Consider the following 25441-nt stretch of genomic DNA (forward strand, 5'->3'; position numbering starts at 1 on the left):
CAAATCAGTTCAATTGAGAAGGCAGATGCTTTTCTGCCTGCCTGGTGCCCAGAAATAGAAAAATTACTTCTAGCAGTTACTAAGTCAAGTTTTGATTGTTGTTGTTTTAGTCTCAGATATTTCAGCAGCAAATAATGAAACATTAGAAACTCAGAGGTGGCCTGCTGAAATGAATTTTATCCCTTTTGCAGACAACAGAGTCTTTAGTAATATTTTGTCTAAGAAAATTATGTATTGGTAAAACATTCATACAAAACACACACAGACACACACACACACAAACTCTACGCTTATGATTTACTATAGGTTAATGGCAGGTCTACTCCATCTCCCAAGCAAACTGGGAGTTCTCACCTTTTCTGAGCCAATAACAAAAGTCTTTTTATTCTAATTTTATTTTTCATTTAAATGATAAATATTATTCTTGATTACTCTTTAGAATAATGGTATTTTCATGAAGGCCTCCAATCAAAATGGAAGGGGGGTATTTTATAGGTATGCCAGCATGTCAGAGTGAGAGATTGAAGGCCCAGAGAATTGAACAGCAAACAGGGACAAACCAAGGCTCCTGGCAACATTGAATGCTGAGCTATGGAGATTCACCTGTAGGTCAATACCTCTTCACATGTCAATGGATCGCACATGGGTAACTCAAGAATCTCGGGGACGTTATGGAACCTCCCTTGAGAGTCATGCATCCAGACCTGTAACATTCTAAACACAGTAACAGGGGCTTGCAGCCCCTAAAACAAGAACTCTCCCTGTTACCAGATAGATCCTGGGCCCAGTCTGGACTTGACTCGGACAACATCAGAAACAGAAGACGACAGCTCAGCTCAGCTCTTTTCTCTTTTATCTGTGCAAAGATTTTTTGCAACACTTGAAATATGAGGGTCCTTTGGAAAGTTCATGGAAAAGTGAAATATAAAGTTAATCTTGGTACAAGAAATGTTTTAAAATGCATGCATAGTTTGTCCATAATATTCATTTTCCACGCACTTTTTAAAGACCCTTTGTGTATGTAATTAATTTTTATTGAGCCTTTAGTGTATACAGAAATCAGTAAAACCTAGTCCCTACTCACAGGGAAGGGTAATAGGAGGTGGTGATAGGAAATACAGATGCAATAATCAGGGTATAAAAGCATTCTATGAGTGTTTAAATGAGAGAGAGAGGATGTTTCAGCCAGGGGGTGGGGAGAAAAGCTTCAAGGCACGAGAGAAGGGCTTGACAAGGGAGGGAGAAGGAGAAGCTGCAATTGGCCAGAGGAGGTGAACGAGGGCGAGAAAAGGCACTTCGGGGGAGGGGAAGAACCTCGGCATAAAGCTCAGCATAAAAGTGAAGTAAGTTTCGGAATCTCCTTTGATTAGGGCCCTGATCCTCTATCCTGACTGTGCATTCTAATTACCTGGAGAGACTTTAAGAGCTTACCCCAGACCAATTAATCAGAATCCCTGGGGTGAAACCCAGACATCTGTGTATTTTTAAAGTTCCCCACGTGGTGCCAACACACAGTGGGGGTCTAGAACCCCTGGACCAGAGCAGAGACTCAATCATAGAGTGTGGGAGATGATACTGGCTGGTGGGAAGGTGCCATGCGTGGAGGGCCTCCCATACCCACAAGACACCCTGCACATAGCCAGACGTCCCCAAAAGCTTATAGGCAGGGGTGACAGATCAAAAAGGCATTTTTCCATCTTGTTCTTCATTCTTGAAATGAAAGTGGATGTCTTAGGCTATTGTGTCTCCATTCTCTGGAATTTTTCCCCCACTTTGTTCCTTGGTAAAGGTTTACACAGACAAAGAACACAGTTGGTCAGTTGACTACTGGTCAAATACTTTGGGCAATAATTGATGTCTGCTAAGGGAGACGGGTCGTCTGGTTTGAGGCAGAGTTGTATCATGGGAAAAAAGTTAAAGTCAGGAAGTCATGGGTGTGAATGCTGGTATGGCTATGCTCCAGCAAGCCAGATTCTGGGTCTCAGTTTAGTCACAAAATGTGGACTAATACAATCTGGCTAGCATAGTAATGAGGACTGTGGAGAAAATCAGTGGATAGCACTGGGTGAGTAATTGGAGCTGAGAAAAAGCAACTTGCTATAATCAATATGTATACTATAATCAATTCATGTTATTCAAATCTTAAAAGGATTTATAATATGACTTTGATAGCTTATTTTTTATCTGCAGTTATTATTTTAATCACCCAAGATTAAGGGACAGAAAATAGAATACAAGGAATAAAAATATATGTGTGTCTCTTTGTTATTTAATGGTATTTTTGAAGAGCTAATGCTACCTAAAACTATTTTGGTTAAGACCAAGCACATATCTCACAATAAGAATTCTAAAATAACATGCCATTCAGATCTGGAGAGAAGACAGGGTTACTAGGAATAACAGGACTTTTCATCATTTTGAATCAATGTATAGAATTTTTATGGGAACATTAAGACATCTAGTTAGACTATGTGAAAAGGTAATTTTTAAGTTAAAATCCCCTGCACTTGTACCAAATATTATGCTAAGCTTCTTCCATGATTCTACATTCAAGACACTTGATCATGGCAGCCCCATGAGACAGAAGGGCCTTCACCGTGGCTCACAACACTGGCCTGTCATCCCTTGAGCCTGTGTGCATTGATCATGCCTGTTGTCCATTGATCACACCTGCTGTCCATTTTGTTGACTTCTCAAAACATCACAACCTCAGGGTCCCAGGCCCAGGACCTTCTGTGGGGAGCAACCCGGACTAGACTAAGTTACTGGAATTAAGACTTATTCTATGCATCTGCTCTCCCACAATATGGCGCTGGGAGAGGAGAAAACAGCTTCTACCCAGCTGCCTCTTGCCAACTTGAGTGATGACCTCCAGGAGCTGATCCTGCTCCTGATTGGAGGAGAGCAGCGTACTCGGCGTGTGGGCAGCAGAGTTGGGATTGGCGGAGGAGGACTATAAAGGAGGAGAGAGCCAGCATGCACCAGGAACATCTAGGGGGAACATCTACCTGAAGGAACACCTGTGCAGCCCCCGAGAGAGCCGGCCGGCCGGCGGTGTGCCGCTCCCCTGCGGAAGTGGGGAAGGTGGCTAGGGGGAACCGCCCTTCCACGGAGGTGGAAGGGACGGTAGCCAACCCGGGAAGAACCAGCAGCAAACCCGGGGAGGGCCGAGCAGATGAAAGAACAGCGCAGGGTCCTGTGTCGTTCCTCCACGAAGACGGGGAGCGACATAATGGTGCCGTGACTCGGATATGAAGCCTAGGCAGGGTTTTGTGTCGTTCCTCCACGAAGAGGGGGAGCGACACCTTCCTTCTATATTCCTTTCCCACATAAAGTTCATGGTTGCCTTTTTGCTCACTGGACTTCTCCAATCTGAGTTCATCCTCTTCCCTGTCAATGTAGGTTCCAGCAAGTCTTCCCCACGTGCCCTGCATGCTCACCTGGGGTGTTCAGCCTTCCACTAAACCACCTCCCCTCCACTGCCTTACACAGCCACTGTGCCCTGCTGGGCTCTACAACATTGCTGGACATTCTGTTACAAACCTAACAGAGACGATCTAACAGCTGCATTTCCCAGTCATGTTTTCATCACTTAAAAAGTCTAGATATGGAGGGAAACGGGTCAAGATGGGTGTTACTTCCTTGCTGTTTTCTTACTATTACCATCAAAAGATCAATTTGCAGAATCAAAATCTGAGTCTATTCCCTGAGTGGGCCTCACTGACTCCCTCTATAACATTGTATTGAAAAATTCATCCTTTAAAAAAATTGTTAAATGCAGCAGAAGTCCTCATTTTATTCTAAAAAAAAAAAAAAAAAAACAAAAAAAAAAACAAAAAGTTCTATCACTGATATATTCCAAGACACTATTTAAAATTGTTGCTAAGAGCCAACTTTATGTATAATTCTTGTTTGTTAGGGGGAACCATTGAAAATAGTAGAGCAAATGAACTAAGTTTTGAAAAGAAATTCCATAATGGTCCATTTTTTTCATACTTCAAAGAATAATGTATATACCAGATCTTCTAAACTGCTGCCAGATTTGGATTTCTTAAAAATATTTCACTGCCAACATACTGCTAGAGTGGAAATACAATCCATGTCTCTCACAGATTCAACAAACATATTTAACACATTTATGCATATATTAGTTAGTGTAAACATGACTCACTTAAGTATAAAGAGTTTTTGAGAATTTTAATATTTCACCACCATGTCATTCCATGGAAACTACCTTGAGGCTACCATGAAGGAGTTTCAAACATCTATTACATAAAACATCATTACACATTAGCAGAAACTGCACGCAGTCAAGAGGAATGGCATACCGACTGGAGGCAACTCTGTAAACCACATGCAGTTTTAATTAAATTCATTAAAAATGCTGTGTCTCTCAGTAGATTTGAGGGCAGATAGAACCACTTAACAATAGCCAAGACCTAATCCAGTTTGTCAGAACTAATAATAACATGAATGCAATTTCTCACACAGGGACACATCCACAAAGTTCACGAATGAGCAATTGTGGTGCCTTTTTTAAAAGTAATATTTATAAATTATTGCAAGATGTTACCAGCCTCAGACCATGGCTGCAATTTCTAATTCCAATGAGTTGATAAAAGGTGCTATTAATAAAAAGGCACATTTGGGGCAGCTGACATAGCTAATTGATCAAGTGATTTGAGAGAAACGACAAAATTTCACTAGGAGACCCGGACAGGGATGAAATCACCCAGTTTTCCAAAAGCCAGAAGGCCTTGAAAAAAGGAGACCACAGAAGACTTTTATGCCTAACCAAAACCAAATAAAATGATCCCAATGTACAAATAGGCTTCAGATGATATAATGTGACGAGAGATTTCAACTATGTAGGCAAACCTTTCATTTTCTTACCCAAATATGCCAAGCCAAGGATTACCTAAGTGGGGGTGGGGGGAGTCCTATTTCCTCAGTGTGTTGTCTCTGTAAGGATGGAAAGGAAAATTTTTCCCACCTCTTCAAATTTCACCAAACTTCCCTAAACTAATGTTCAACATAACACTTGGATCTCAGGATCTGGGTTAAATTAAAACAAAGTAAGAGCAAATGGTCCCAGATGAACATGAATTTACTGAGGCTGACACTTCTTATAATGGTTACTGGAAGATGCATCACCGCCAGCCCACCCAAGGATCCCTACAGCAGCCAAAATCCCTGCTTGTTCAGAGCACCTCAGGATGACAGAGACACTCGTTACTTCTGCTGGAAGACTCCGCTGAGGTTATACTGGGAACGAAGCACGAGAGGGAAACAGCTGCTCCAGCTCTCTATCCGGGTATCTAGCCTCCGTTTCTGGGGGAAATAAACACATCCCAGAGCTCATCATTATGAAAAAAAAAAATCCTAGAATTTGGCAAGAACACTGTCTTAACCCATCTTACAAAGGAAAAGTTGGTAGACAGTCCTCAGGAAGCAAAACAATACCTCTCATTGAACTCATAGTTAAGGGCAAGGCACTTTCCAATCACTTTTCCATTTCATCTTTATAACCTCTTAACAGAAGGGTTGGTGGGAGACTGGAATCTTGTGATGTCAACGCAAATCAAAGTGGTTTCTCCAGGGAAGCTTATTTTTGGAAGCAGAAGCCAACGTGGAGAAAATAGGGGTGGAAAGAAACTTTAAATGGTTTCCCCCTGAAGATGGAAAACTACATACAAATGTGGTGTCCTTGGCTACAGCATGAATGGAACCAATGGGAATTATGGGATTAGCAATGCACAAAGCAAATCCCACCCCTTGTGAACAGTTAATAAATTACCAATTCACACACATTAAAACATATTTTGCTTCTCACTTTGGAGCTTATATTATCCAGAGTGTTACTGCATGCATGGCCATATGCCTGGTCCAAACTGCTTATTTAATCAGGGATTGTGAATGGTCTATGAGAGCTGCCATTTGACATTACAGAGCAATCAGGTAGAAGGAGTCAAACGTTGACTTCTTCTCATTACCAGGAAAATATATTAGCCTGAGCCTTCAGTATGGCCACATTCATAGTAAAAATGACCACTTGTTTTATTAACCACAAAGAAATAAATTTCACACTACGAATGTGAGCTGTTGGGTTATTCTCTCCTAGTCCAAAAACTACCTTATGTTCTGAAAAGGAAAGCTTCTCAATCATGACACACCAACTCATCTAAATTATTACCAAAGTGCAAGCCCAAGCTGAAAATTCTACAGGAAATCTTATTCATGTTCCACCCTTTGACCCTATGATAATATTGATCAAGTTTCTATTTTTGTTCGTTTGTTTTCACAGAAATCATCAAGAATAACAATACACCTCACCCTCTGCTCTCACATTTTGTTGTTGCTGTTTTCCAGTTGGCCTTTCCACACTTAGGTGCAGCACTGACACACATTTATGAACGATTGAAAGGATTTCAGGGTTCAGTACTAAGGTGACTCTATTACTGCTTGCACTAGGTTCTTGACTCTCACTGCCATGCATGGCTGTTTCTTTGCTTCTAGCATGTAAGCCTCCCCTCTCAGCCTCAGTTACCCTTCTTTGTCCAGTTACCTAGCACCATTAATATGATCTTCAGTACTTTTATTTTTTTCAGAACTGATACCTCACTATGATTTTCTGAATCCTTATTGAGATTCTTAAGAGAACCAAATAAATAGCATCCAAATGATAACTAAGACAAGATAAAGAAGGAGGAGGGCCAAAATAACGTTTCCAGTATCAACAACAGCTGAAGGAGCACCTGGCTCACTGAGAAAGCCCAATGGATCTGCTCCTTGACTTCTGGAAGCAGGCAGGTTTCCCCACCCACTCATAGGCAAGGTCAGACACGACAGCCCTGCCCTTCTGCCTATGACTGGGTTGTCACTCATGGCACAGAGGAGAGGGTAATGTGTACCCTCTGCAGGTATGCTGGCTCCTTCAAGAAAAGACTGAGATGTCTTTAAAACTGCTGGATTACTTCTCCAACCCTTCCACAGAAGTCTTTGCACCTCCACTGGGAGCAGGGCTATCAGGTGGGGTGCAGTGAGCAAAGGACTGGTAAGAGACCAGGTGTGCCCCACCAACTGAATTTCAAACTGGGAGAAAAGTCAGAGGTGGATAGGAGGTGCCTTCAGTTGGACAAAGTCTCTCTTTTCATGTGGGACGCTTGAGTTAGTTTCTAGAATATGTACTAAGAGCCTGAGGTTTTGAAGGATCAAATTAATAATACCATTGTTTCCTTTCCAAGTTCTGAATTAATTAAGAAATAAGAAATAAAATGAATAAATGTCAAACTATTATTAATAATAAGGGATAGGTGGATAACTTTAATTTACAGTGAGAGGAAAACTGGACTGGCTACTTCTTTTCTCCTGATTCAAGACCTTGATTCTGTTCACATGTGGCAGAAGAAACACTCTTAACCAACTCACTAACTTCAACTAGCCTAGGGATGATGTTGCTATAAAAAGATAAAAGTTCTCCATGCTTAGTACTGCTGTTAAATTAGTTATATTCAACCAAGAAATGTTAACCAATGATTACTATCCACCAACCTTCCAATAATTATATTTTATCAGGAAAAGATAAGAAAGGCACCAGGGCTAGTAGTTTTGAAGCTCTTTCTTGCTGAAAACGAGAAGGGGGAAGTAGGCATTCCTTTCTTAAGGAACAGCTTACAAGGCTTAGGCCATTTGGTTGAACTTGTAATGTCTTCACCACGATGCCCCAGATTTAAACACATTACTGTCTAAACTATATGAAGACCACCTAGATCTCTCCTGCCCCCAATTACATGTTCTTTACTAATCATTTGTTACAACTTACTCTCTTTCTTTATGCCACAAGAGCTATGCATGCATTATTTTCTACTTTTTGGTGGTCATCACTTACCCTACTTTTACAATTCCTCATACTCATAAAAATTATTTCTTTACATTGTTAATATCCCAAAAACATAAGACTCCTTTTCAATTAAGGTGTTAATGCTAGCTACTATAGACTATAGAAAATCAGCAAAGAAAAATAATGGACATTGGAGAATTTCCTTAAATAACAAAAGCATGGGGGTTGGCTTTGTGGCACAGCAGGTTAAGCCACAGCTGGCTACACTGGCCTCATATTGAGCACCACTTCAAGTCCTCGCTACTCCACTTCTAATACAAATCCCTGATAAGGCACTTTGGAAAGCAGCAGAATATGGCTGACGTACTTGGGCCCTTGACACCTTATGTGGGAGACACAGATGGAGTCTCAGCTTCCTGGCTTTGGCTTGGACCAGCCTGAGCCACTGTGGCCTTGTGGGGAGTGAATCAACCCACTACTCAATAATATACCATAGTTGGATTTAGGTCTGCTATTTTGTATTTGTTTCCTGTATGTTTCATGACTTTTTTTTTTCCTCTATTCTACTGTTTTCTTTTACACTAAGTAAATATTTTATAATGTAATAATTTGCTTAAATTCATTTGAGAAGCAAAGAGAAAGAGAAATAGACATAGAATGAGAAAGAACTGCTATCCACTGGTTTCTGCTTCAAATGTCCTCAACATCCAGGATGGGGCCAGACCACAGCCAGGATCCAAGTCTCCCATATAGGTGGTAGGAATCCAACTACTTTAGTCAGCAGCTGCTACTCCCCAGGGTGCATATTAGCAGGAAGCTAGAATCAGCAACAGAGCTGGTACTCAAACCCAGGTACTCTCATACAGGATGCAGGTGTTGTAACCAGCATCTTAACTGTTGAGCCAAACATGCTCTAACATCTTAATGTTTTATAGATGTTTTTTTTTTTCCACTATTATTTTGAGTTGTTGCCTCAGTGGTTGCTCTAGAGTCAACCATAAACATCCTAACTTACTAGAGTCTGCTGAATCTTTGTATTAACTAAATTCCAGTGAAATGTAGAAATATTTTTATGATCTTCCCCCATTATGCTATTTTTGTTGTATTTAATACATCTATATATGTGGCAAACCCAACAATGCCGTTATAATTATTATTTTATATATATTATATATTAAAGAAGATGAGGAAGGAGAATGAGTATATACTTACAGCTTTTAACAAATATTTATTTAATTGAAAATCAAAGACAGAGCTTGAGAGAGAGAGAGAGAGAGAGAGAGAAGGAGGGAGGGAGTGAAAGGCCTCCCATCTATTTGTTCACTCCCCAAATGTCTGCAACAGCCAAGGCTGGAACAGGCTGAAGCCAAGAGCCAGTAACTACACTCAGGCCTCCTACATAAGTGGCAGAGGCCCAAGTGCTTGGGTCATCATCCTCTGCCTTTCCAAGTACATCAAGAGGAAGCTGATTCAGAAGCAAAGCAGTGAGGACATGAACTGGCATTCCAATAGAGGATGATGGCATTGCAAGTGGCAGATTAACCAACTCTGCTACAATGCTAGTTCCTAGCTTTTGTTATTTAGCCTTTTGTAGTTTGCATTCTCTTCATTTACTCTCAATGATTCAAATTACCATTTGGATAGCATCAAATGCCTGGTAATAACAGACAATTAAAAAAGGAGGGAATGTCCAACATGGGAAGCAGTCCACACAACAGATTCATAGAATGACAATTGCATTAAATAAAACTCTGACCTCAGAACCAGCCCTTAAGGCATTTGGATGTGGCTGAAAAGCCCCTGAGAGCATTTCAGGCATGGAAAGCCAAGACACTGTGGCAAAAAATATCCTACATGAAGAACCTCTGTGTGTGAGATCCCAGTGGAAAGAAGTGGCCATCAAAGAATACGATGTACTTTTCTCTGAAGGGAGGAGAGAATTTCCACTTTGCTAATGGCCTTGTCCAAATACCGAAGGAGTTTGTGGTCCCAGAAGGCTTCCATAGACTTGGCAGCTCATGGCAAGAGCCTCAAGTGATCACTAATGTCATAAATAAGTGTTAATTATCAAATTAACAACAGAAGTCACTGTGCACTTACTCCCCATGTAGGACCTCGGTCCTTACTGAGTCGTACTATAAGAATTAACTGCAAAACTTGTTCTCAAGCAGTATTTTGTACATTGTGTGTGCATGTGGGTGCAAACTGTTGAAATCTTTACTTAGTATAGAGTTGGTCTTCTACATATAAAGTTAAATTAAAAATGAATCTTAATGAAGAATGGAATGGGAGAGGGAGTAGGAGGTGGGACAGGAGTGGGGATGGGAAGGTGGTAGGGAGGAAAGAAATTCCTGAAGTTGTAACCATGAAATTTGCATTCATTAAATAAAAGCTTTTAGAAAATAAAAAAAATAACCATTTGGAGACATTTCTTTAGCAGTGCTACTTTTAGCCATCTCTTTTGTGCAGTCATTAGCAAATATATTACATTTCTATATGCAACAGACCCAACAATACAATTATAGGCATACTATTATTTACCACTGCTATTTACATTAGTTAAGAGAAGACAAAGAAAAAATACTACACATTCATATTATCTTTTACATAATTCTACTTTTGCTATTACTATTTTTTTTTCCTTGTGGATTTGAATTACTATCTTGGGTCACTTCCTTTCAGCCTAAAAAACTTCCTTTGGTACATCTTGAAGGGTGTGATATAGCAAAAAATATCACTCAGATTGTTTATCTGGGAATGTCTTTATTCCACCTTCATTTTAAATTTAGTAGTATCTCACATTTCCCTGAGGATCTCTTTATTTTGCTCATTCTTTTTTCTCTTTGATCTTCAGGTTGCATGGTCTCTGTCAATCTATCTTCATGTGCATTATTTATTTTCTTTTTCTTCTGCCATTGATCTCTAACGAATTTTTCACTTTGGTTTTTATACTGAATATCAGCATTAGCATTTAGTTCTTTTGAAAGTAATTTTAGCTCTTTATTGATATTCTCTATTTGATGAAATATAGCAATGACCTCTTCACTTGCTTCTTCATACACATTTTCTTTGAGTTCTTTGAAAAAAAATTAATATACCAGAAGTTTTTGGTAAATCCATTTGGGTACTTTTCAAAGTATTTTCTGTTACCTTCTTTTCCCCCTGAATATAGGTCAGATTTTCTGGCTTCTTTGTCTGCCTCATAATTTTTTGTTGGAAACTGACTGTCTTATATGAGGATTCTCCAAACTATTTGTGGAAATGAAATGAAAGGTATGTTTATTTTGGTGTAAAAATTGTTTTGAAACTCACATGTGTGCAGCTTTTTTCAAGAAGTTGATGAAAAATGCATAAAATGAAAGAATCCATGACTTTCAAAGTTTTTTGCACCAAAGTAAACTTATTTTTAATTCTATTTCCATGAGCTTTTTGAACTACTTTCAAATGAAATATTGTAGCAACTCGGGTACTGCTCCAACCTTCCCCAGGTTTGTCATTGTTATTTGCTAATCTACTTGTCTAGCGACTAGTTCAGTTATTCTGGTGAAGTCTGTTTTTCCCTCCTCCCTCATAGTGTGAAGCCTTTTATACTACTTGGAAGGACGCCAGATATGGGCATGTGTGTTGTCATCTTGGGATAAAGAGTCTTTGCAGTCCCTCAGTCTCCTTCCCAGACCATGTCAACTGTTAAGTTCCACTAATTGTTAGCTGATCCCTCTGTTGTTTTCAACAATACCCCAAAACACAAATTTCACCACCAAATGGTCCAATTAAATTCAAACTCATTAATAGGGATAGTTTTTGAGATCAGTTTTTGGGATTTTTGTTATCCCAGGATGATTCTTACTGGCTGTCTTTTCCAGATAATGTTAAGAATAAAGGAACACTAGGGAGAAGAAGAAAGGCAGAGTTTCAGGTATATCTGAACTTCTACTTGCTGGAGTGAAATACCTGAGCTGGGTGGACGGTTAAAGGAACCAAGGAGAGAAATGAGCCCAGGGCTATTGAAGCACTCTTCTTGACTGGGATCTGGGAAGGGAGCATTATGTGACAGGTCCCATTCAGCACGAGGCAACCATGCCTGCTTGGCAGTGGCTGGCATGATAACAGTGATAAGAAAAGAAAGAACTGGGGCTGGCGCCATGGCTCACTTGGTTAATCCTCCACCTGTGCTGCTGGCATCCCATATGGGCGCCGGGTTCTAGTCCCGGTTGCTCCTCTTCCAGTCCAGCTCTCTGCTGTGGCCCGGAAGGGCAGTGGAGGATGGCCCAGGTGCTTGGGCCCCTGCACCCGCATGGGAGAACAGGAAGAAACACCTGGATTGGTGGAGCGCCAGCCATAGTGGCCATTTGGGTTAACCAACGGAAGGAAAACCTTTCTCTCTGTCTCTCTCTCACTGTTTATAACTCTGTCAAATAAATTTTTTTTTTTTTAAAGAAAGAACTAAGGCATGTCTCCCTCAGATATTGTGAGAACTGAACTGAGAGTCAGTCCGTGACAGTGGATAAAAACACAGCATGGGCTGGGGATGCGTTTGCGAGCCAGGGGCCAGCTACAGGACAGGGCACTGACCCAAAGTCTGGGTACAATAAAAGCTGAGAGACCAACTTGTCAGTAAGTTCAAGTCCAGTGCTCCCCAAGAAGACTTCCAAGTGAAGCCACAAGAACAGATCTCAGCCTCACCAGCTGCACACTGTAGTGCTAGATGCCAGTGTCCACGTGGATGGAGGACATCAGGTTAGCCAAGGTCAAGGACTGGTGAAAAGATAGGGTCCCTTGCTTCCTCCCTACCTCCTCCAAGGCTATGGAATCATGTAAACCTCACTTCTCTTCCCTCTTATACTTGGCCATGATCTTAGGGAGAGAAGCCCATGAGTTCTGTGAGAGTTTGGGTGTTTCTACCCAAGATTAGTGGAATATACTGAGAGATTGTTTAAAATAAGGGAGGGTAACCAAGATTGTTTATTGCATATATTTCTCCCTTGACAACCAGTAGTAGTATAGACAGCCGCAGACAAAATAAAGGAGCTATATTCTCTCTGCACTTCTGATTTATAAGGTGAGTAAATCCTATAGCAGCACTACAAGTCCAAGAATGCGTGAGTATGCTTGGCACATAATAAATATTATTTTTCTTTCTGCCTTCCCTTTTTACTTCTTACACTAAAGAGGACACTTTTCCCAATATGTATTTTTGGACATCCTGCATCCAAATATCCTTTTTTGAGGGAAATGTGTTAAAACAGATCAAAGTCAACTCATACACTCCACAAACAACACTGAAGCTGAACTGGGGGAATTATTTCTCCACCTTGCCCTCACAGCTAACACGGGAGGGAGCACACCTCCTAGGTCTACCTAGAGGACTTCCAAGTATCCTGTGGAACTGTGGTCTTCCTACTTTTTACTTGTTGAATATTATAATTAGTGGGGAATTAAGCCTGTGAATATAGAGTGGATTAAAATTACATCTTTGCAAAAACTGATGAAGGGAGGGGAGGAGGATGGGGGTGGAACCAGGGGAGTGAGGGAAGTGTGGTTGTCTTCTTGTAACGGTACCTATGGAATGCATAGAATCTGTTTTCTTTATATTAATATTTTTTTTTAAATCTTGAAGGAGCACTGCAAAGGGGCAGGGGGTACGTGAAATTTTCAAGGTAGCAGTGGCTATAGAGTTTAAACCCTGAGTTGCACAGTGGGCATCCAGGCCCCTGCTTGCTGCCTTGCACTGTCTTAGTATGCCACAACAAAATGTCATACCAGCGGCTTAGCCAAAGAACTTGATTTCCTCTCAATTCTGGAGGCTGAGAAGTCTAGGTACTAGCCAACTCAGCATCGGACGAGGGCTCTCTACCCACTTTGCAGGCCCCCAATTTCTGCCTTCAATTTCTCTTTATTTCCTGATCCTTGCTCCCACTTTCAGCTAAGTTCCCTGGTGATCCTGGCATTCAACAGACTTTATCCAGGAACACACAGAATTTAACCTCTGTACTTGGTTTTGACAAAGACTTTTGTAGACATTGATCACAGCCAGAGCAAGACCCTGGATCTATGGCTTGAGCTAAAATATAGAGATTTGAGCTTGTCATTTACTTATTTTTTTTAAATATTTATTTATTTATTTGAAAGTCAGAGTTACACAGAGAGAGGAGAAAGAGAGAGAGAGAGAGAGGTCTTCCATTTGATGGTTCACTCCCTAATTGGCCGCAATGGCTGGAACTGCACTGATCTGAAGCCAGGAGCCAGGAGCCAGGAGCCAGGAGCCAGGAGCCAGGAGCTTCTTCCAGGTCTCCCACATGAGTGCAGGGGTCCAAGGACTTGGGCCATCTTCTACTGCTTTCCCAGGCCATAGCAGAGAGCTGGATCGGAAGTAGAGCAACTGGGTTTCGAACCAGCGCCCATATGGGATGCTGGCACTTTAGGCCAGGGCGTCAACCTGCTGTGCCACAGAGCCAGCCCCGTCATTTACTTATTTTTTTTTTTTTTTCTGACAGGCAGAGTGGACAGTGAGAGAGAGAGACAGAGAGAAAGGTCTTCCTTTGCCGTTGGTTCACCCTCCAATGGCCGCCGCGGCCAGTGCGCTGCGGCCGGCGCACCGCGCTGATCCGATGGCAGGAGCCAGGAGCCAGGTGCTTTTCCTGGTCTCCCATGGGGTGCAGGGCCCAAGCACCTGGGCCATCCTCCACTGCACTCCCTGGGCCATCCTCCACTGCACTCCCTGGCCACAGCAGAGGGCTGGCCTGGAAGAGGGGCAACCGGGACAGAATCCGGCGCCCCAACCGGGACTAGAACCCGGTGTGCCGGCGCCGCTAGGCGGAGGATTAGCCTAGTGAGCCGCGGCGCCGGCCATTTACTTATTTTTAAGATTTATTGTATTTATTTGAAAGATGGAGTTACAGAGAGAGGTAGAGACAGAGAGAGGTCTTCTATCTGCTGGTTCACTCCTCAAATGGCTGCAATGGCTAGAACTGAGCTGATTCGAAGCCAGGAGCCAAGAGCTTCTTCCAGGTTTCCCATGTGGGTACAGGAGCCCAAGAATCTTGGCCATCCTTCTGCTGCTTTCCCAGGCCATAGCAGAGAGCTGGATGGGAAGTGGAGCAGCTGGGACTTGAACTGGCGCCCAATGGGATGCCAGCACTGCAGGCAGCAGCTTTACCCACTATACTACTGCATCAGCCCACATTTACTTATTTAAACTGTTCTATCCTCTCAGAAGTAGCCATCTCATTCTAGTCTTTAAATTCTTCGTGCTATTTACATTATTCAATACTAGTGGCAACTTGATACTCTGATCTTTTCAATGGCACCTAATTAAATATTGTCATGGGAAAAATTATTTAGCTATTTGTTTCACCTGACAGAGTCCCATTCCTGAAAGTTTAAATTCTGTGTGTTCCTGGATGAAGTCTGTTTAATGGCCAGGATCACCAGGGAACTTAGTTGAAAGTGATAGTAGTGATCAAGAAATAATGAGAAATTGAATTCAGGGCAGAATATGGGGATCCTGGATGCACCCCCAAATCACTTTCTACAATAACCCTTGCTTCACAGCCAAAGGAAACCCACCTCCTTCCTCTTTGTAGCTTCAGCATCCTACATCAGGGCTGAGCTCTGGTTGTCTCCATATTCCTTGACAATTTCACCCTCAGAGTAGGACGTGAGGCCAGCAGGACCTGGAGAGTAGTAGGCTGTAGTTGGTACCTTCAATACCTAGTTAACACTTGTGAGTCCTTGGGCAAGGGGATGGGAGAACATCTTTGAAAACACAGGAAACTACTGTATCAGGAAGGTTTCTTTGGTTTCTAGTGCTTTAGTAAACTTTAAAGCATATGAGGATGCCTGTCTCCAATACTCAATGAAAATGCTTGGAGGGCCAGTCTGGCTTTTGAAGATCGACTCTTCAATGTTTTCATGTAACTATTCAATATATTTACCAGGTGCTGTGATGGGATTCTACTTTTAAGTGGCTATAATTTAGAAATTATGGCCCAGCTGATCCAGTGATGCCCCAAGTATCTGTGGCAAATCAAAGGTCCCTAACATGGAAATCACAGAAGAGGTGATTAGGTTTTAGAGCAATAGTGTAGCCTCTTCATTGTGTTATTGCTCTCCTTTTTTTTTTTTTTTTTTTTTTGACAGGTAGAGTTAGACAATGAGAGAGAGAGACAGAGAGAAAGGTCTTCCTTCTGTTGGTTCACCCCCAAATGGCCACTATGGCCGGCACTGCACCAATCCAAAGCCAGGAGCCAGGTGCATCTTCCTGGTCTTCCATGCAGGTGCAGGGGCCCAAGCACCTGGGCCATCCTCTACTGCACTCCCAGGCCACAGCAGAGAGCTGGACTGGAAGAGGAGCAACCAGGACTAGAACCCGGTGCCCATATGGGATGCCAGCAGCACAGGTGGAGGATTAACCAAGTGAGCCATGGCGCTGGCCCCTATTGCTCTCCTTTCAAGAGAGAGGTCTTGGTTTGCTACTGGAATCAAGTAGAGATTAAATATTGACCATGAGATACCAGCTGACTGTGGAAAACAAACTACGTATTATGAACTAGAGCATCATCTGGTCCACCTCACCATTAAGTCAGTGTTACCTCACTGTCCCAAGCAGGTGTTCTGTGCTGGGCTGCAGCAAACAACACACATGAGCCAATGTTCTTACTCCCATGACTCTGCCACTCCTCCCTTAGCCTAAGGAGAACTGTCCTGTGACAAGCTGTCCAAAGAGAAGACACTTGGGCCTGGGCTCTAGGAAGCTGTAAGTTACATGCTGGTGTAAGCTATAGGTAGGCTGCTTGTTGAATAACCCCCATATAGGTGTAGGTGTGAAGCTCAGTACAGAAACAAAATCATCATAATCACAGTTGAGTGAAAGGAACTATCGGGGCTGGCGCTGTGGCGTAGTGAGTAAAGCCGCCGCCTGCAGTGCTGGCATCCCGTATGGGCACCAGTTTGAGTCCTGGCTAATCCACTTCTGATCCAGCTCTCTGCTATGGCCTGGGAAAGCAGTAGAACATGGTCCATTCCTTGGGTCCCTGCATCCATGTGGGAGGACCCGGAGGAAGCTCCTGGCTCCCGGCTTCAGATCAGTGCAGCTCCGGCCATTGCGGCCAATTGGGAAGTGAACCAGAGGATGGAGGACCTCTCTCTCTCTCCCTCTCTCTCTCTGCCTCTCCTTCTCTCTCTGTGTAACTCTGACTTTCAAAGAAAAATAAATGAATCTTAAAAAACAAGGAACTATGGTTATCACTTGCTAAAGCTTGCATTGATTGAAAGAACAATTTCATTGGGGAATTTCAATAGGTTCTTGGACAATGGATTTAAAAAATGTTTATTTGGGGGTCAAAAATGGTGGGATTCATATGTAATTTTTCATATTATACATTTCTGAGAACGCTTTGAAGACCCCTCCTATGGGAGAAGCATCTGTCTATAAGAGTCCATGAGCAATGACTACTATGTTGACTTAGGTTAGGAGATGCAGGTGATAAAAGGTTTAGGGAAAAAGTATGGAGAGACCTTTCAAAATAGATCTGTGGTGACATAATATTCATGGACCATCAAAAGTTATGCTTTGGAGGAGTATTTGGCACAGTGCTTGAGAAGCAGCTTGGGCCACTGAAACTGTGATTGGAATACCCAGGTTCAAGTCCCGGCTCCAGTTCCATTTCCAGCTTCCTGCTCATGTGTACCCTTCGGGGAAGGAGCTAATGGCTCAAGTACCTGGGTCTCTGCCACCTACATGGGGATCTGAACTGCACTCTGGGCTCCTTGCTTTGTCCTGGCCCATTCTGCTGTTATAGGCATTTGGGGAGTGAACAATGGATGAAAGATCTCTTTCTCTCTCCCTTGCAAATACAAATGAATGAATGAATGAACAATTTTAAAAATCTTTTAAATAAAGATTTATTTATTTACTTGAAAGGCAGAGTTAAAGATCTTCCATCCACTGGTTTACTAAGCGGCTGCAATGACAGGGACTGGGCCAGGCCGAAGTCAGGAGCTGGAAGCTTCTTTTGGGTCTCGACCATGGGCTCAGGGGCCCAGGCACTCAGACCATCCCCTGCTGCTTTCCCTGGGCACATTAGCAGGGAGCTGGATTGGAAGTGGAGCAGCCGGGACATGAACCAATGCCCTTTAGGCCATGGTTTAACCTGCTGCACCACAGTGCCAGCCCTGAATGAACAATTTTTAATGGTATGTATTGTGAAAAAAGGCTCTTTTAATCAGAAGGAAGAGCTGACCTGTTCCATAACGTTCATCGTCCTCCTGTGTCTGGCTCCATACATACGGTTACAAGAATGTAGGCTACACAATGGCTCAGTTGCCTTGACTACAACTGTCCCGGCTATAGGCCTCCCAGAGATAAACCTCAACCTCCAATACTGGACAGTATCCTGAATGCAGAATGAGCCAAACTGGTCCTTCTCTGTCATGGGGGAGAATATAGACTTGTCTTCTCGGAATCACTGTTTTCTTCCCTGGCACACCTCTATGTTCACCAGTCATACACTCACTGAAAGCTTTCTATTTTGTTGCAGTTATTGGCACTCATCTTGCTAGCTTCTCTTGGTTTCTGCCTATCTTCTATGAGATTTAGACTATCTTCCATTCAAACTCTCTGCTTAAATTAACCATTAGTTCTAATGTTGGAAACTGTAAATTCTCCCAGATCCTATCCTTTTCCTCGCTGTATTTCTTCCCTTGTCTGGCAGACAGCTAAGGTTCCTCCATGAGCCATGTCAAGCCATCCGTGTGCCCCCACATCAAATATCAAACATGATGCAAGCATATGATACACATGAACATATGAACACATATGAAGCATATGAACACATATCATATGTGTTATTAGGGATGAAGGCCTGGGTTGGTGAATGTGCCTGTGTGAAGCCGTTACTGATCCATGATTGGACAGTAACTTGGTACCAGTGTTAAAATCGGGATATTGGTTATTTTCTCAGTGAAGTGTACTTAGGTCATCCCATGTCATGTGTGAACCTTGGAATTAGAAAAAAAATCTCAGATGTGCTTCTGTATCCTTGACATGAACCTCCACATCATCATCTTCCACTGAACTGCATGCCTCATCTTAAGCTTGTATGAAACAGCAAAGAAAGGAATCCATAATAGCAACCTTAAAAGGACAGTGTTTTTGTTGCATTCAAAACCTTTCACTTCTAAATTCCACTAATACACAAAACAAATCAAACCCCTGCCCTAGTGCTAAGAAAATGCACTATGTTGATTAATTATCTGGTTAATTCATAGTTATAACGAAAATTCCCAGGCCACCTTCCTAAGATATAACCATTCATTTTCCAGTTTTCCTAAGTACAGTATTTAGATACAATTTCATTTTGAGACTATGGTCCCTCCCAGCATGTCCAGTGACCCCACGTCTTGCTCTGTATTTTATCTTTCTTATTATATTTCTGGTTTAACTTTTAGCTGCCATTTATCTACTTTTTGTTTTTCATTGAAAGGAATATCCTGGATAAAAAGTTTCCTTGAGTGAGATTTTCTTGTACCAGCAATGATATTATTATTGGGTGCCTTAAAAATACGTAACATTTATCTTGAGGCTTGACCTATGGGATATCATGACTGACAATGTCTTAGTCAACATGTACTATAGTCTTCTATCTAAATTGAGAATTTAACCATGAAACCTCTCTTGACCATACCTGAAAAAGTAGATCAGTGATAGGAAAAAGTCATCTTTTTAAAAAATGGAAAATTATATCTGTTCAATATAAGCTCTTAAAGAAAAAGGTCTGAAATAGCCATGTTCTTTATATAGACTACAGGTTTTTGACTTCCAAGAAACTTGCCAAGATGATATGGGATTGACATTTCTAAAAGAAACTCATATTCCAGGAGAGGTTCCACCAATTCCTTCATTAACAAGGGGCTGGGGTTCCACAGTTTGTTTTCAAAGAGGAGTAAGACTTCAAATAAGTTTTACAGGAGGAATATTAGGCATATTTCAAAAATGCAAAGTAAGGTAATTGTTTCTCTAGAATAGTCAGCTGTTACCTAAGGATTAAAAGGTAAGATCAGTTAGGCTAGGGATTTTAAATTTTCATTTGTACTTGAAAGGCAGAAAGGGGGAGAGAAAGAGCCAGAGACAGAGACAGAGAGACATACAGAGGTCTTTCATCCATTGCTTCACTCCCTAAACATGTGCAGCACAACCAGTGCTGGACCACATGACCGCTAGGCCCCAAGTTCTTGGGCCATCATCTGCTACCTCCCAGGATGCACATCAGCAGGAAGCTGGATCCGAAGTGGAGGAGCCAGGACTGGACCCAGGCACTACGGGACGCAGGCATCCAAGCAGTGACTTCAGCCGCTGCACCAAATGCCTGCCCTGAGCTTAGGGAGTTTTAATTTGCACCCTGATGTCAGCATGGCTTGTCACCAAACATGTACACATTCTTTTAAATAATAATTTCAGATAATGACCGTGAGGCCCAGGAAATTGGGAGCCAGTTGAACAGCTTGCATTGAGGTGGTAGCACACTGCCCATTTTTCCCCCAGTGTTTCATGCATGGCTTCCATTAAGAAATTATATCTGTAAGAATAGCCTTATTTCAGACTTAAGGTTCACAGAAACATTTCCACTTGTATTCTCAGGGAACTCATTTTATTTGGCTTTTTTTAAAAAAATCAAATAATTATGCTCCTAGGGCCACCAAGGTGTAAGCAGATTTAGAACTCAACTGGCAGCAATTTAGAAGTCAGTGCTAACTGTGGTCTCTTGTCACCTTACACAGAAGGAGAGAGGAGAAGGCGGCATCAGAGGCAGAGGTTATTAACACAGAGGTCACACACAGGCTTGGGGCCTTTCTGACAGCATGAAGGTCCGGGTTAAGGGGACGAGCTCCCAGTGTCTCCACTCCGGACTGCGAAGGGAGACCCAGGGGTTCCCACAGCTGTCTCCATCATGACAGCAGGAGGCTCTCACTGAGACTTCCCTGCTGGGAATACAACTTTGTTCTGGTCCAGCCATCTATCGCCTGCTTGGCTACGGGTCCTCCCAGAAAGGAGGAAAATCATGAGGCCACTATTCACCAAGAGGGACTCCACACAAGTCAGGAGGTGTGCAGCCAAGGCCGGCCGCCTAGCCCTGGTGAACATGAAGCTGGCCTGAGTCGGAGCTTCGGCACATGAGTGGACCTGAGTTGTCCAATACAGGAGCCTTTAGCACTGTGCTGCAAGAGTACTTGAGATGTGGCCAACACGACGGAGGAACTACAAGAGTGACAGAACAAGTCTATGGAAAATGGAATTAAAACGAGTTTACTTTTGGTGTAAAAAATTTTTTAAACCCATGTGTAGTTTTTTTTCCTTTAAAAAAAAAAGATTTATTTATTTGAAAGGCAGAGTTACACACACACACACACAGAGAGAGAGAGAGAGAGAGAGAGAGAGATCTTTCAGGCCTCCCACATGAGAACAGGGGCCCAGGGACTTGGGCCATCCTCTGCTGCTTTCCCAGGGGCATCAGCCGAGGGCTGGATCAGAAGTGGAGCAGCTGGGACAGTACCCAGTACCTATACGGGGTGCTGGCATTGCCTTCTACATCACAACACTGGCCCCTCCATGAACTTTTTGAAGTACCTTCATATACTAGTGAGCATGGGGAGTCACGGAAGAAATTCTCAACCTACTAAAAAACACATTCTTTAAAAACAAAAAAAGTGCTGCTATTGGGACTGGTACAGTGATGTATTGTGTTAAAGCCCCAACTTGCAGCACTGGCATCCCATATGGGTTCTAGTTTGAGTCCTGACTGCTCCACTTCCAATCCAGCTCCCTGCTAATGTGCCTGGGCAAGCAGCTTAGGATGGCCCAAGTCCTTGGGACCCTGCATCCACATGAGAGATCCGGAAGAAGCTCCTGGCTCCTGGCTTCAGATTGGCTCAGTTCTAGCCATTGCATCCATCTGGGGAGTGAACCAGTGGATGGAAGACCTCTCTCTGTTGCCATCTCTACCTCTCTCTGTAGCCCAGTCTTTCAAATAAATAAGATAAATCTTTAAAAAAAAAAGTGCTGCAAAGTTGAAACAAGAGCCTTGCGTAGCCAACCTTTCTGCACACCTCTTGCAAACTCAAACATTGCAATGGGATCTCTACAAGGCCAGAGCTGGGAAGACTGCTCTGCTCTATCCTGGGCCAACTCAGACTGCCTGAGTGACTTCCTCTTTTATGTTTAGAGGTGGTCAGTGGCGGCACCAGCCTGGGATCTGAAACTGGCTGAAATGGAACCATGACTCTCACTTCCATGACTTTTTCTTAAAAGCCCATAAAGCCCCTGCCGCCTTGAAGCACGGATCACACTCCATTCTCCCTGAAATCCACATACCTTTTCTCTTCCTTATTCCTCTGGTAGCATCCCACTCTTAGTTTCTTCCATTGATGTCTACTGAGCTCTTTCTTTGCACCAAGCACAGTGTTGGGTGTGAAAGCTGAGATACCAGGAGATCCCATTCGAAGAGGCAGAGACATAAATAAGAGTCACACATAGCACGGTACGGGGGAGACAGACTAAGCCGCAGCCCGAGGAGGGATGCTGACTAACAGAGGAGTCACCAAAGAGCCGACCCTCGAGAGTCCTCCCGAAGAAAGCCACACACAAGCAACAGCATCCCAGCTGGGAAACAGAGCTGATGGAAGTGTCTGCATAGAAGGGATGCAGAGGGAAGGAGCAGCCAAGACAAGGCCACAGAATCCCCACTTATAAGACATCGTAAGAGGAGAAAAAGAGAATTATTCAAGACTTTCACCAGTTTGTAGAAGCCTCCTCCCAGTTCCTCCAGGTTAGCACACATCTTTCCAGCAGCTGAGAAATTCTCATTCCCCTGGGGCCATACAGAACTCGGGGTTTCTGGGACGTCTGGTAACACCGCTGTCACCCAACAGCATTTGCAGGCTGCCTGTTGTGAACTAGTCAGATACTCACCTCAGCAACCACGCCGAAGACCGGCTCCCTAACCTCGGGAGTGCACAGACAGGCCCGGAAGATGTTAATACTAGGTTAAGCACAGCCAATTTGGCAGGAAACCGTAATTTTTCTCTTTTCTTACTCTTGGAAATCAAACGCATCTGTTTTGCAACATCGTGGAGGTAGAGATAGCCTGCTCCAAATCACCGTTCCCCATGCTCGGCCCTCTTTCCCTGCAACGAACTATCTCAGCAGACAAGGGAGACCGAGCCTTGCTGAAAGAACAGTATTCTTAGGCACTGGATTCTTAAATCTTCCTTGTTTAAGTCATTCTCTGCTGTGTTTCTTTGGACATACCACAGTTAATACCACAAAGAGGGCCTCAACAGAGTGGCGAGGGGAGAAAAGAGGCTTAAGCTAGAACAAGTCCAAAGTACCTTCCCCTTCACTTAAAAAAGCAAAATGGGATTGTGTAAGAAACTGGAGGCAACAGAAGTAGCATGAATCAGTGCTCTGAGATCATTTGTTTGAATCTAATGAAACTCCATAGTCAAACAGTGACTTAAAGATATTCAGCATGCCTTCATAGAGTATGAACAACAACAGGGTGGCACGGATCTCCAATGGGGTGCTTTAAGAAAATCTAGGGAAAATGGAACTAGAAGATAAGTTTGTGCAAAAAATAATTTTTGAAAAACATGTACATGAGGGCTCTTTAAAAGTTCATAGCAAATGCATATTATGGGAAAAATGCATGATTTTCAAAAATTTTTGCACCAAAAATAACCAAGTTTTATTTAGTTAAAAGACAGAGAGGCAGAAAAAGGGAGATTTTTAGTTCACTGTTTGACTCTCCGAATACCTACAACAGCCACATCTGGGCCAGGATGAAGCTGGGAGCTGGCAGCTGGGAACGCAGGTAGGGTCTTCCATTTGGGTGGCAGCTACCCAAGTACTTGTGCCATTACTTTGTGCCTCCCAGCGTGCACATCACCAGGATAGCAGAATCAGAAGCGGAGCCAGGTCTGAAACCTGTGACCTGGGATGTGGGCATCCTAATTGCTGCTCCAAACACCAGCCTGAAACTTATCTTTCAGTCCCCTTTTCCAAGAGCTTCACTGTGTCATGAAATTCAGTAGTGAGTAGACTCTTGCTTCTGAAAGGCTGGAGTTGTCGTGAAAACATTGCCATGGCTGCAGCCGCAATCCAGGAGCCAACTCAAACCTGCCCTGTGGAAGAACCACACTGCCGACTGCTCTCCCCTCCACGCTCCTCCTCCGACCACCTTCACACAGCAGGTGAGGGGCGGGCATGAGGCACCCCCGGCAGCCGGGCAGCTGGGTGGCTGCAGCAGCCAAGGTCAAGGCATTGCCCGTGGTGAGAAGACAATTTACTGAACCCAAATCCAAAGGTTTTCCTGTCTAAGGCCATCAGGGATTGCTTTCACGTCAAGTGCTCCGGTAGCTGGCTTTGGGTTCAAATCTCTATTGTGGAATTTGAACCATCTAAACGTCCATCACCACAGAAAAAGCTCTAAGGGTCTTGTTAACAAAACAGAAAGAACTTCTGCCAACAGCTGAGAAATAAATTCCTCCTTTCCTGCTGCCCAGACCACAACATAATGAGGGCTCCCCAGCTCTCTCTGCAGTCATAAAATGAAACGCACAGGCTTTTCCTTTGATGTGTTCCAGTGTAAAAGTTTAGGGCTGATGCCTTTTCATCCTTAATTTATCTTCCCTTGTAAATATTTCTGTACCACTTCCAATATCTTAAGTATACACATTTTTAAAAATAATTCGCTCCTTCTTCTGTTTCAGTTGTATAACTTTATGTTATGGGGCAGATTTCGGGCTAAATAAACATACCTCCGGCTACAGCTCTGCACATACCGCTGGCAGCAAATTAACTCAAACAAATGTTTTGGTTGGGTAGTGAGGTTGCTTTTTAACGATCCTCTGTTCTTGTCAGAGGGCCCAAGGATACACTCCCTGCACTCCCAAAGGTTTTTCTAGATGTTATTTTCTGCCTTGCTAATATTCGGGTCTCAAGTTTGTCAAGCTGGCTGGTTTCAAAAATCACCACCAGAGGGTGCCACTGGTTCGCTCCTAAAATGTTTTTGACTCTAGGGCTTGAAGCATGGTCAGTCACCCTGCTACCAAGGAGAAGTCCTTACAACAGCGTTCCTGTCCACAGATAGAACAGCCAACAAGATCTCACTTTGTTTTGATGGCATGTAGTAACAACCTAAACTCAAACATCTCTGCAGCTTGTCCAAAGCCAACTGCACTAATTTATCTCTTTGCTGTAAGTGAAGCAGGAACTGCTAACCATTTCTTACTCTCCTAGCTTCGGTTCAGCCTTTACTATGAAATGATGACCCCAGAATCCTAACGTCCTCTTAACCACACCAAACAATGGAACAGCAAAGTAAAGAGAGAATCTGCCTTCCCATAACAATGTTCGTCTCCAACAGTGGAGCTTACAAGTATCCCATTTTCACACACACGTTTTGCTTTGGTGTAATTTTTGACTTCTAGATAGCATTCAGATCCATCACCTTCAACTTCTCTTATTGGCGTATTTCTATGGTTCACTCAGATTTGCATGCAGATTTTCTACTTGATATTTTCTGGGACACACAAAGGAGGTATGGG

The 25441-nt window shown here is 43.0% G+C and overlaps 1 protein-coding gene across 4 annotated transcripts in view; it reads right to left on the reverse strand.

Annotated features, from left to right (window-relative positions):
* Positions 1–25441, reverse strand: part of DYNC1I1 (dynein cytoplasmic 1 intermediate chain 1) — a 334133-nt gene that overhangs the window by 222080 nt on the left and 86612 nt on the right. The gene's annotated exons all lie outside the window — the stretch shown is intronic.

This window comes from Oryctolagus cuniculus, chromosome 16, assembly GCF_964237555.1.
Source record: "Oryctolagus cuniculus chromosome 16, mOryCun1.1, whole genome shotgun sequence".
NCBI lineage: Eukaryota > Metazoa > Chordata > Mammalia > Lagomorpha > Leporidae > Oryctolagus > Oryctolagus cuniculus.